The 13,236-nt window shown below is 45.4% G+C and overlaps 1 long non-coding RNA gene across 1 annotated transcript in view; it reads left to right on the top strand.

The window, feature by feature from the left end:
* Positions 1 to 13,236, top strand: part of LOC142769052 (uncharacterized) — a 50,929-nt gene that overhangs the window by 16,713 nt on the left and 20,980 nt on the right. The gene's annotated exons all lie outside the window — the stretch shown is intronic.

Genomic DNA, 13,236 nt, shown 5'->3' with positions numbered 1-13,236 from the left:
AGGAAGACAAGGAACGAGGGGTGATACAGCCGTGGCCGCGCTGCCCCCCCCCCCCCCAGCCTCAGCGTCGACAAAAAAGCGCAGCGGTTATAGAGTAATGACTTGGGAACACGGCTGATGCGTGCCAGGCGCGCTCCAGTGCCGAGAAAAAAAAAGCAACAGAAAAAAACAGATAGATGGTAACAGAGAAAGAAAGTATGGCACCATGTGCTTTAATGCAAAGCGTGCACGCCAACCAGGGCAACGGAGAGAGAGGGGGGGTGAGAGAATTGTTAGGAAGGGAGGGGGTGGATCCGAGGGATGGGGAACGTTCAGGCGCCTCTTTTGGGTAAGTGGCCGCGCGACCAAGTTTGAAAACGGCGTTGGCGTCGAAGAGCGCATGAAAGGGTGGAGGGAAATGAACATGAACGAGTAGAATAGGAAGAGACTCCGTAGCACGTAAAATGGGTGAGGTGCAAAAGGAAAAGGGCGCCATTCAGAGCGACTCTGATATCGGAGCTCCACTTTGTGTTTCTCGGGTAATTTTCGCGATGGAACCTTGGCGCGGTGCCGGACAGTTCGCGGAAGAGTTGTTTCTTCCAGAACGCTGCCGATAGAGAGAAAGTGCAAGCGCGCGGTTGAATGAGCAGGAATGTACGCTGGTGCGCAACGGTGAATGAAAGATATGAGATCAGATAACTCGCGGAGCTGCAGCGGGTGGGTGTGTGCGAGTGGAGAACGTAAAAGTGAAAAAAAAATGGAACGACTTATGGCCCTGATGCGACATATTGTATGGAATAAATAGCAGCCAGAGGTTTCTAAATTTGGAAACAATTTTTTTTTTCAAATTTTATTTGATTCAGATGATGTACGGGCAACTTTATTTCGCGAAGCGAATCAGTCCGAGCCCGATTCAATGAGCCCTGCAGGACGGCGGCACTAAATTCTGGCATTCAACTTGCCATAACGGTGAAATAAACACAAAGCACGCTGTTGTGGGGGACTCAGCATGAGTTTTGAACATAAATCCAAATGGGTAGATCTTTTTTTTTTCTTTTGCGTTTAGATAGTCCCGAAACGTGATCGCCCCGCCGCGGTGGTCTAGTGGCTAAGGTACTCGGCTGCTGACCCGCAGGTCGCGGGTTCAAATCCCGGCTGCGGCGGCTGCATTTCCGATGGAGGCGGAAATGTTGTAGGCCCGTGTGCTCAGATTTGGGTGCACGTTAAAGAACCCCAGGTGGTCGAAATTTCCGGAGCCCTCCACTACGGCGTCTCTCATAATCATATAGTGGTTTTGGGACGTTAAACCCCACATATCAATCAATCAACCGAAACGTGATCTCGAGACGAACCACTTTCGTCGAAATCACGAGGGCAAACGAATTAGCCTCTAAACTACCACGACTGCTGCAGGACGGTAGTATGACCCGTAGGTCTAATAAAGGCCAGTGCCAATAGTGGTTCCGATACATCCTCAACCACAACAGGCACTGTTTCGTTTTGCGTACAAGTACTACAGTATGATACGAGGTAGGTTTTCGTCAGTATCATCGCTGTGAGTTCCAGCAACAGGACTTACAATATTTGAGCCCTATTTAAATTAATGCGGACGCGTAGTCACGGGAGGGGGTGGGAGGGCATGTGCTCTCGGGGCCCGATCAGCCTCTCCCTGAAATTTTAAAGTAGGCGACTGTTTCTCCAAACATAAATGATAAAAATAGATGCTTTTCTAAAGCAGTCATGGCCTCCCGTAAGTGTCCACCCCTATACCCCATCTGTTCCTAAAGCTCTACTGGCTATACTGATTTAATGTACGTATACTGATTGGAGTTTTGGCATTTTCCACCAGTATGCGTCCACCGCGACTGGAACGAAGCTAGCAACATCGAATGCAGCAGCGGAACGTCATTCATTCTAAGCTGCTGTAATCGGTTAAATCTACTTACCCTTATGATATCGCTGTGGCGCGGCTGAAACATGCACGTAAATTATAGCAACAAACGAAGTGACTAAATCACGGCTTCTAATTCGTGTATTTCCCGTGCTGCTGTTGTGTTTAGAGAAAGTGGTTAACGATTCAGAGTTCTTTAGGTACTCTACTATGGGAGAGTTTACAGCCGTCCCGCTGGTATTGTGCTCCTTGCGGTTGATAACTAATTGCTTAAGACACTACAATGGCGTGACATTATGAATGCCATTGCGATCTTTGACCAGCTCAAATAACCTGCTTGCGGACGACTCTTTTTCGAAACAAACTCTGAGCAGCGTCGCTAAGCAGTGTCGTATTCTATTTTCTTTCTTTCCTCTTTGTTTTTGTAACATAACCTTTATATTGCATTTTATTCCCTTTACATCTATTCCCAGCACATAGTAGCCAGTCGGTCTGACTACTGGCCAATCTCCCTGCATTTCTAATTTGTTGTCCACCCTCCTTCTTATTGAAAACAGTGTTTAGTTTTTCTTTGGAGTGTGTGATAGAACATTGAATTACGGGCCACAAAAAAAAAGAAGCTTTAAAATTAATTTTTATCCGTGCATAAAATAACGCACAGCGAACGCTGCGCCTCTCGCTAATCAATCACCCTTTCCGCATTTGGAAACTCCGGGGTCCCCCGATGATTGCGCAAGAGGCACGATTGATCAACTCTGGGTCCCAGATGTGAACTCGCGCCTTCACTGAATTTCGCTGCCGGTAATTGTGCGGAAGCGTGGACTCCTATCTCTCTCGCTGCGGTAGATGTTGTACCCTTCAAACGACACATTGCGACACTGGTGCTCTCATTGCGAGACGAAATATTCGGTGCAGTGTCACCACACGCGTCGCGTGCAGCGTCTCATGCTACGGGAAAAAAAACCACAGAGGCATAATGGAAAGACAGTGAGGTTACTAAGCCTAAGCCCGATCGGCTACCCTGTAATAGAAAAAGTGGGCTGAGAGATGTGCAGGAGGAGTGGCGTTTGTACTTCGTGTTAACATAGTAACAGTGTAGTGAGTATTTAACGAACAGCGTATTACGATTGACACTAAGGGAAATGCAGTACGGTTCTTAAATCTCGGGTTTTACGTCCCGAAACTCCGACGTGATTAAAGAGACGCCGTAGTGGATGGCTCCGGAAATTATGACCATCTGATGTCCTGTAAAGTGCACTGACATGGCGCACTACACAGGCCTGTATACCATTTCGCATGCGTCAGAACGCGACCGCTACGGCCGGGATCGCACCCACGACCTTTGTGTCAGGCGCAGAGCACCGTATATAGCTCCCCTTCCACCGAGGCGGACGCAGTATATAGCAGTTTTTGAAATAGTTTATGTGATGTGATCTCCAGTGTGACAAATGATATCGTTCTATGTGTAGACATTTGAGCTTGGGACGAAGAAACTAATATGGCCACTGGCACGATAGCTGGGCGCGCCAAATGTCCACGAATTGCAGCAAGAAGAAACGATAGTTGGGACGAATACAATTTAACATACAGTATTCTACCCTCTGTCATAGAGTTTCTTAATATACACGAGAGGGAACTCTGGCGCTAGTGTCTATGGGAGCTGCAACACACGGCGCTTCAGCGAGCATGGGAATGATGGGTAGTACACACATTTGTCTAATTTTCGTACTTCTGGCCTGCTTCTGGCTCCGTGTGTGTTCGTGTGGCTTGGAGCTGTTTTTTTTTTTTTTAACAAAAACATAAATTAGTGAATGTTCCCCGTTTGCGCTTCACAACCTTATTTTTTTAGGCTTACTATTTCGAATCAAGTCACCATAAGTTTAAAAGGGTTCGTTCTTTCTTTCAACACAAAACCGCAACCAGCAATAAACGAAGCCACAAGTACGATTCGCCGCCCGCAAGTACGAAGACTAGGCAAATGTGTGTACTACCCATCATTCCCATGGTCGCTGAACGATCGCAGCGCCAGAGTGTCCTCTAGTTAATTTTGGGAAACTCTATGCCCTCTGCCACGTCCATTCGCACGTGCGCAGTTATTCCGCGGTCTACCACCGGTGTTCTGGACGTTGAAATAGTCGTTGGTAGGCAAAACAAATACTGCACGCACGACTCTAAGCTAACGGCTTGCGCTCCACGTGGTGCACGACTTCTTCGCGCTACCCAATGGAAGTGCGGATTAAACATTAAACGCTGCGCACGGCGGACCTCGATTCATTTTGGGCCGCGCTTTTGTGTGCAACAGACTTCGCACTTCGTTTACCGGAATTTCGCTCTTTTAGGGCAAGGGCAATTTTGAAAGGCGCCTATATTGTGCGTAACGACGTCTGTGAGCAATCGTTTAAAGACACGATTCTCCTTTGCATTCAGTCTCTGCGTGTCTATGAACGCACCTCGTAACAAACAAGCACAGCATGCAATTTTTAGACGCGATCAGCTTCCATGGAAACTGTGCAAAACGTGTTCCTTTCTTGGAGACGTCTAGTATCTTCAAAGAAGAGGATTCATGACAAGAAAATTTTTACTGCAGGTGCTTGGTATAGTAGTGGACATCAAACACTGTCCGCGTATCAGTCATATCGTCGTACATCCGATGGTATAATTAATTGACGACGTTTAGCGACATATCACATTTGGAAAGGCTGAATCAGCATTACACGTGCTTTATACAGTTCAACATCCCAAAGAGACTGAAATTATGAAAGGTATTTTATGAAAGGTATTTCACGTTCATCGAACTGCGCACGCCGTGGTCGAATTTCGATTCATTTAAAGCCTGTATGCGCCCTCCGCAAGAGCTAAAAAACGTATTATTTCCAACTTCTGCAATTTTAAACACTAAACAAGTTTGAACAAACAGATCAGCTCTTACATTGTGAAGTAAAGTGTAAGATCTATTATGAATTCTGCGCATAATATTTCATACGTATTTCCTTCATCAGCTGAAAGTTATGGAGGCTAGACGTTATGCTGTGTGCTACTGCCTTTTAATGTTTTATTACTTTATTTTTTTTAATTATTTTGTGCATCAATTTATTATTGCCCCCCCCCCCTGCTTGGTGTTTTTAATGCAATATGCTGTAAATAAAAAAGAAAAAAAATATTATACGGGTGCCTCAAGGTAACCGCAATACAATCTAGTCTGCTGCGAGATCTGTGGGCAGTTTTACCAAGCTTAACAGACTTCCGCAGACTAGATGTAGATTTCCGATACCATGTTATCATTTGGGATTTGCTGTCAACACCTAGATCAAGTTCACTATTTTATTTATTGTGAGCTGAGCAGTAAGTTCCGTGCTTATTCTGCGTGCTATATGAAGGCTCTACTTTGCTGAATTGCGTTTCATGCTATATGAACACTACTGTAATGTCGAACTCCACTCTGTTCTGTTCGGTGGGACAGTGGGGCTTGACAAGCGCTACATTCCAGCTTGTGTATCATTTAACGTTACCTATGTACACTTGAGTATGTGGTAATACGGAAAAAAAAGAAAAAAAAAACTTTCTCCTAATCACGTAAAGCTGGAAACAGGGAAACAGGACGACTCTGAAATCTGATCTGGTTGCTTCTAGGTTGATGATAGGCTTTAGCTAAGTGATGTTAGGTTGTCTTTGTGTGCTTCTAGGCTGTTTCTATAGGCTTTGGCTATGTGATGCTAGGCTGCCTCTTGCTTGCCCTTCATGGCAGTGAGGTTTGATTTACTACCACAGGCAGCCACAGTCACCACACGGATTTCCACACTCCCGACAGATAAACTCGCTCTGCCGAGCGGTCGCACCTTTTGTAGATATACGGGTACGTCTGTTCTGTTCTAGCTGTTTTGCTGTGGAGAGGTTGAGGTCCATATTGCCTCGGCTCATCCTTATCAATAAGTTCTGCAGCAAAACAAAAAAGAATAATACTGAACGGTATTCAAAAATGAACAATCTGAAGAAAAAAAACAACCTAATAGCATACTGAAACCAGTTGAAATCATGCCAATGCACAGTTTGCTTGCAGAATTTCACACTGTCATAAACTGTTCACACGCACACCTTCCTTTTCTACTGTCAGTATATGCATTAAAGAAATTACTCTGACCATGGCCTGAGATGCATCTTCAGAAAAAGGCGAACATCTTCCTGACAGAATTCTTAGTGGAGACCGGACTGGATAAGCACCTGTGATAAAAGCCAGGGATTGAAACACATGAAATGCGTTAATGCATATACGTCGTCGCAGGCGTAGGGCTTCCGTCGCTACAGGGTCTTCTCGTAGCCACCGTTGCCTTTACCGTTACCTGGTGTTCTCTCGTTGTACGTACTGGGAGTCTTCGGTATGCCACCATGGCTTCGAAGTTATTTCTTAAGATACCGGTTACTTTCTTCATGTTTAGTGACCAGTAGTGAGTAGTTGGATTAACCGTATTTCTGTGATGGTTGACGTTTCTTGATCTAACTGTTGCCCTCCTCATTTTTTATTGGACCGGTGGTGATTAGTGAAACTTGCGCAATCTCCGTGGCAATAACCTACTAATTTTTTTGGCCATTTGTTTTAGCTCGATCTTAAAATGTTTCGCAGTTAAAGAAACAGCGACAAATAAACTAAACTCCCTGAACGACGAACTAGCTTAAACACCGGCTACGGATGACCGATACCGCATTTAACAGTTCTGTATTCTCGACCTAATTGTACACATTATGCAATAGCGAGGCGCCCCATGAAGGCGCTCACTTCAGCAAACAAAAGAATCGAGGCAAGTCGTTTCTCTAATGACCAAGATGGCCGTTCCGCCATTCTTTTTATTTGAAAGCAGTCGCCGGCAGTTCCCAAATGGTACATGTTCGTTGTTTTTCTCATCGCTAAAGACAAGTTTTGACGGATATAAGAATGCCTGAAAAAAAAGTTGGCACTGTTATCGCTACAGCTCAAGCAACGCTAACAACGCTAACGAGACATCCGGGCACGAGTCGTCAACGAAGCACATCGCGCTAACGAACCGACTCTGCTTTGAGCAGTTAGTTGTGAAACGGCACTGCGGTTTCTCAACTCCGAGCGCTATAGGCAGAAAAGCAGTCGAAGTGAGAGCTGGGTCCCTGACTTCGACGTTAGTTCACGGGCTGTTACTTCAGGAAGAAATGAAAGAAGTGCACGTTCGCAATGTCAATGGTAAATGACACGCTAATGGCCTTGATGCACATGTCAGCAAAACAAATGTCGAATGGATATTTTCATTAAATTAATCACAGTTTTACGCCTAATGAGTATTTTTGTGAGATAATTCAATATCCATTCCTGTTTCATCACCAGAATGTTCTCCCTCACTTTTGTTTTCTTAAATTACCACATGATTGAATTCCTTATGATACATCACTTGAACGGCATCTTCACTATTTTTGCGTCTTTATATGCTGTGTAACATATATTGTATATTATTATTATTACGCGGAATATCTCACATGTGCACATTCCTGATTGTCGCTTTCAAACTGTGTTTCTTTTTTTTTCCACCTTTCGGATCAGAAAAGAGTAGTGTTCTTACTAATTGCTCTTGTAGCGTTCCCCACATGTGTTTTTCTTTGTGTAATTTGTAAACGATATATATCGCACTGCAGCAGTGCTGCAGTCCTTCACCACATCTCCCGAGATCTCCCGTTGAATGAATGGACAGACGCCCGTGCAGTAGTCCATTCATCCATTCATCCATCCATCCACCCGTCCATCCGTCCGTCCATCCATCCGTCCATACATCCATCCATCCATCCATCCACCCACCCACCCATCTCTCCATTTTTCCGTCAATCCAACCATCGTCCACCGGCCCCAACGTCCACCCATCCATCCATCTGTCCGTCTGTCCATCGATCCGTCCATCCATACATACGTCCGTCCGTCCGTCCGTCCGTCCATCCATCCATCCATCCATCCATCCGTCCATCCATCCATCCATCCATCCGTCCATCCATCCATCCATCCATCCATCCATCCATCCATCCATCCATCCATCCATCCATCCATCCATCCATCCATCCATCCATCCATCCATCCATCCATCAGACTGTCATTAATTAATTGTTAGTGCAGCGCTTCACTTTCTTATTTTCTGCTCCCCTCCTCCTCACAAACTAATTTTGCGCTACAGTCATGTGTACTCCAGCAATCTGAAAGCCAAGTCAAGTCAGGATGGGCCTGATAACTGTAAATACTTCCGCTGAACTTCGGGAGGCACACTTCAGCAATCAGTACACCAGACTTTCACAGACGACGTCGGCATGCCGCCCATTAGCCCGGCTACACATCCACCACCCAACATTGACGAAGAGTGCGTACGCATTCCCGAAGTCTGGAGATACGCCCGACACATGCGCCCTCTTTCCGCCAACATGACACGTCACGATCACTGTGGCAGGCGCCTTGCACGGGCGGAGGCACTGGCCCGCCACTATGGGAACAAAAATGGATTTTTTTTACGTGGACGCCTCCAGACCTTATCACGGGGGATGATCTACGGTAGCAGTCGTCCACCAAAACATCGTGGTGAATGCAATAATATTCGGAGTTCAAAGCATACCACATGCGGAAGAAGTCGCCATCGCGCTGGCCTCACGCGTCATGATCACCGACTGCAGAGGCTCTTGCAGAAACATTGAACAGGGGTGCATTCCTCACCTCGCGTATCGCATTCTTCAAAATAACAATTGCGTCGGGGCCCCCACGTTCTGTAAGATAATATGGGCTCCAGCTCACATAGGCATCGAAGGCAACGAAATGGCTGACGACACCGCCAGCGTGCTCACTCTCCGGGCAACGCCTTTCGATCCTTCCGAAATCGATCCCGAACCTGATCCAGCTTTCACTTTTCGAGAGATTATTCAATTCTACCAATTCGGCCGTGCAGTTTGTCGTAAGCCCTGTGAGGGCCTTACAACGGCGGAAGAGCACACATTCCTCTGCCTTTACATCAATGCACTGCTGTGCATACCCGGCATTACTAAAGCACTTTGATACTACGTGTACAAGAAAATGTCCACACTGTGCGCAGACGTTTTCGCACATTTTCCACACAATTGTTGTTTGGCATGCCCACATAGTTTTTCACATAATGTCGGCATGCCAAACAACCGAGAACCTTGCCTCAAAACCCAACCCCACCTGGGAGGACTGGGAGGCGGCCCTGGTCGGCTGCTCTGACATGGTGAGCCAAAAGACCCTGGTCGACGAAGGCCGAGTTGAGGTGGTCGCCAATGGGCTCCGGTAATGAGGAGCACACATGATTGTGAGCGGTGGCCCCTTCTGGGCCTCCTCAAGCTTACTCTCATTGCAGCAACAATAAAAGTTTTTCAAGAAGCCAATACTCGCTATAGCTCTGCTGGGACTTAGCATGGCTTGCGCTGAAGTGCAGAACACTAAATTTTTTTTTTCTGGACAAAAACCTCATGAACTCGTCATGTAAGAGATAGTATACACGTAATATGACGATTGCCTTAGCGTGACTCGTGTTGTTATTACGTGTTCGTTTCTTTCACAATCAAAACCAGGATACATATTATTTCCAACACACTTGTTGGAGGTTAACCCGGCAAAAAGCTGTGCAGACAAACTGACAGAACCTGAAGGCCTACAGAGGACCTCACATACAGCGGATTTCACGCAAGTGCATTATAAACAAAAACAAACAGCATAATGCAAAGAAAATATATAAGTCGCTATATACAAATAACACCAGAGCAATTTCTTAGCATGATGCACACGAGGTGAAATAATACAGATTTGCGTCAAAAGGTCATGTCTTCGTCAAGCATTCCCGCTCATCTGGCTTTAACACACTGAAAAGGGCAACGAAATGAATGTGGATTTTTAATGAATTGTAAAGCGTCGGTATTCAATATTTTATAGTCTAGTTCTACCGTAGCTTTCGAATGTAAGTGGTAGTGGTATTTGCCTGCTGCGCAAGCTGATCGAATGATTGATTGATTGGGTTAAACGTCCCAAAATCACCATATGATTATGAGAGACGCCATAGTGGAGGGCCCCGGAAATTTCGACCACCTGGGGTTCCTTAACGTGCACCAAAATCTGAGCACACGGGCCTACAACATTCCTGCCTCCATCGGAAATGCAGCCGCTGCCACCGGGATTTGATCCCGCGACCTGCGGGTCTGCTGCGCAAGCTTAAGTCACGACTTTCGTGCCGTATTATCTGTAAAACAGCAATGGCTAAACGCGCACTTAGGTGGTATAGAGCCGTACGCTTTATTTGTGTGTTTAGATGGCTCCGCCCATTCGGTCAAGTGCCACGCGGACACGAGCGTGTTTTTCCTGCGTAATTTTGCAGCGGCAATTTCTGTCCCAGTTTCCCAACTTCCGCACAATAGCGAAATGTCCGTGGCACTTGCATCAAAGCGGCGCGCATAAGGCTTCGTGCAAAGTAAACGAGAACGTGGTTCTCGGGCCGCTTTTACAGATGTTGTTCTACTTTGATGCTCTAGTTTTTTTGCGCTATTTTTGCAACCACCACAACCACACTAGTATATCCTTTAGAAGCGACATTATAAATTTAGTTCACTTTGTCATTGACTGAATTGGTAGTCCACCGACATTTTTTTTAATGTTGAATTTAAAGTTTGAGTGGTTGTGTGAGTTCCATGTGTTCTATCATGTGCTTTCCTACCGGTCCACTCCAGAATGTTTCTATCGAAGTAACATGTACCAACTTGTTCTTAATAACACCTTTCTCAAAATATATGCAATAACCTACCACAAACTCTCTTTCCGATGTTTCTTGTTTCCAACTAAGTAGTACTCCTGTTTGTAGCTCGAGCTCGTGTGTGTTCTAGCATGTTACTAAAAACGAAAACGTCATCAGGAAGCACGTAGACACCAGTGGTGCTCAAAGTTCAGAACAGTTTCAGTCTTACCGGGTTCCATAAGTTTAACGCTAGATAGTCGCATTTGAAAACAAGCCGTTAAACCGAAGAAATCAAGTGCGAGAAAGGCTTTCAATAATAACGCTGTTGACGTTACTAGAATGCCAAAGTAAACATCATTGCTGGTGTACAAATATAAAAACTCATCAAATGTCCCTTTGCGTAGCGATATTGAACTATCAATCCATATTCTGAAAGAAGCACGAATGCGCAATTCCGTTTACACGTTTTCCTAAATTTCTGCCAGCTTCTCGGCACTATTCTGGCTTGTGGCTTTATGGCATTAGAGACATTGACTACTTCATATTCTAACGCCGTCATGTTAGATCCATGAAAATTTTACTGCATGCAGCATTTAACACGTATACATACGCTTAGTTTTAGACATAGCAAGAAAAACGTAGCTGAAAAACCATGTAGTCTTATTCGCGAGGTTCTGTGGCACAAACTTCAGACCTCAGATGAGGCCCACAATAGCCACGAGCGGTTTAATTTTTTTATCGTGACGTCATCTGCGTACATCACTTCATCTACTTTGCGCAAGATGGCGGCAAACAAGAATCAATTGTTCACCACACCAACATTTCCAGCTCACCCCTTGGACATGTTAGCCATGGTTCAGCCAAACCTCAAATGTGATCTCATAAAGGTCTCAAAACAATTAGAGCGTCGTCAGCACACGTTGGGTTAGTCATATGACAATAATACAATCTGAGGTCATCAATGGTCCTTTTTCGTAGTGATCTTGAAACATCAACTCAAATTCGAAAATAAACTAGTTACGAAAACACCATATGTGCATGATTTCGTTTACACGTACGCCTGCATTTCAGCCTGCACCACGACTAGAGGATGGGCTATGAAGGATTTATACGGTTGTTCCTCTCATTGTTAAACTTTTCATGTATACCCAACATCCTAAATTTGGGACAGGGGGTTAGGAAGGGGGGCCAAGCCCCATTTTTTACTATGGCCCTGGCGTACACTTGCGAAGACACACCAGAACGTCCGTGAGTCAAAGTATACGCGAAACACGGTAGCGAATGCCAAAACTACCATCTACACTGACAAGCGGTGGCGCTGTGTGCTGTCGAGTTCTGGTCGCGCATTCGCCCGATTAATCCTCTCGACAGCAGGCAGCTTGACCTTGTCGGCGCGGATAGCAATTTCGCAGACAGCGAAATCGCCATCCCTATGGCTATTTCGTAGTCCCCGTGATCCGCGTACCTTTGCTCACGGGTGTACAAAAAAAGTGTACCAAAGAAGTGACAGAGTGAGATAACAGATTTACCCATTTTTGAAGGTTTTCTACGAAGTACGTGATAATTCAATCAGTTGCTTCCTTGTTTCAAATTTATGCCATTTCGTTCAAACTTTACCATAACAAAAGTAGGGGCCAGACTCACCTATCACCTCTAAAAGACGGGCTTTCTTTTTATTAAATACTAATATATCCTAATGAATAGAGGCTTTTGTAATAACCTAATGCTAAAAGGTTTGCTCTGTTTGAGCACAAAGAAGGATGGTTTTATCATTATCGGTGTGCTATCAGTGGAAGTATACCTAGGACGTGAAAAGACATTTATGGTACAGGTATCCGTTCGATCTCTCATTTGTGGTTTAGTGGCTAGACCCTTGTCTCATTTGTTCGTTTCTTTCTTTCTTTTCTTTTTTGTTTTCTTTTTCTCTTTCTTTTCACTTTCTTTCTTTCTTTCTTTAACTTATAGTTCGCAGACTGGTTCTGAACAGGAAGCTGAAAGGATTGATAACTAGAGATAGAAAAGAAATTGAGGCACACGTACACAGATGAAAACAGAAAAACAAAACACGGCCCTTTCGCATGCCGTCACGATCAAGCAGCGAAAACTGGGCATACGGTACAACGACTGATTGTGCCGTGGGTGCGGTTCATTGTTGCGACTTGAGCGTCGGTCCGCGCGATTTGAAAGTGCGGTCCTTCCGACAATGCATGGGGCCATGCCTATTGTACTACTGACATTGTGCGGATGTTTTCAAGGTGAAATGGCAAAACGAAATCGAAAGCAGAAACATTGACGCGAGTCCTGAATTGTTGTTTTTATTGAATTTGTTTCGGTTGTGAGAGAATTGGAACCGGTTGTGGTGTGGCCTCGTACGTGCGGCACTATGGAGGGAAGGAACGAGATTTGGTCGTGCGGTCTCAAGGGGGTTTGACGGTGCCTTCCCCTTGCGAAAGCGATGCTGGACCTGGTCGCAGGTGGCGGGACCGGCGATGATATCTTGCGCAGCATCCGTGATGGATCGCTTTCGCCGTGGCCACAAACCACGCTGAAGATTGACGGTGGCCTCCACAAGAAAAGGCACTTTCAGGGTACGGGCCACAAATGGTTCGTATGCAGGCTGAAGGTAAAAGTCGGGTACAT

This window comes from Rhipicephalus microplus, chromosome 8 (genome assembly GCF_043290135.1).
Source record: "Rhipicephalus microplus isolate Deutch F79 chromosome 8, USDA_Rmic, whole genome shotgun sequence".
Taxonomy (NCBI): Eukaryota; Metazoa; Arthropoda; class Arachnida; order Ixodida; family Ixodidae; genus Rhipicephalus; species Rhipicephalus microplus.
Note: the sequence above shows the minus strand (reverse complement) of the source record. Positions and strands in the feature narration are given on the sequence as shown.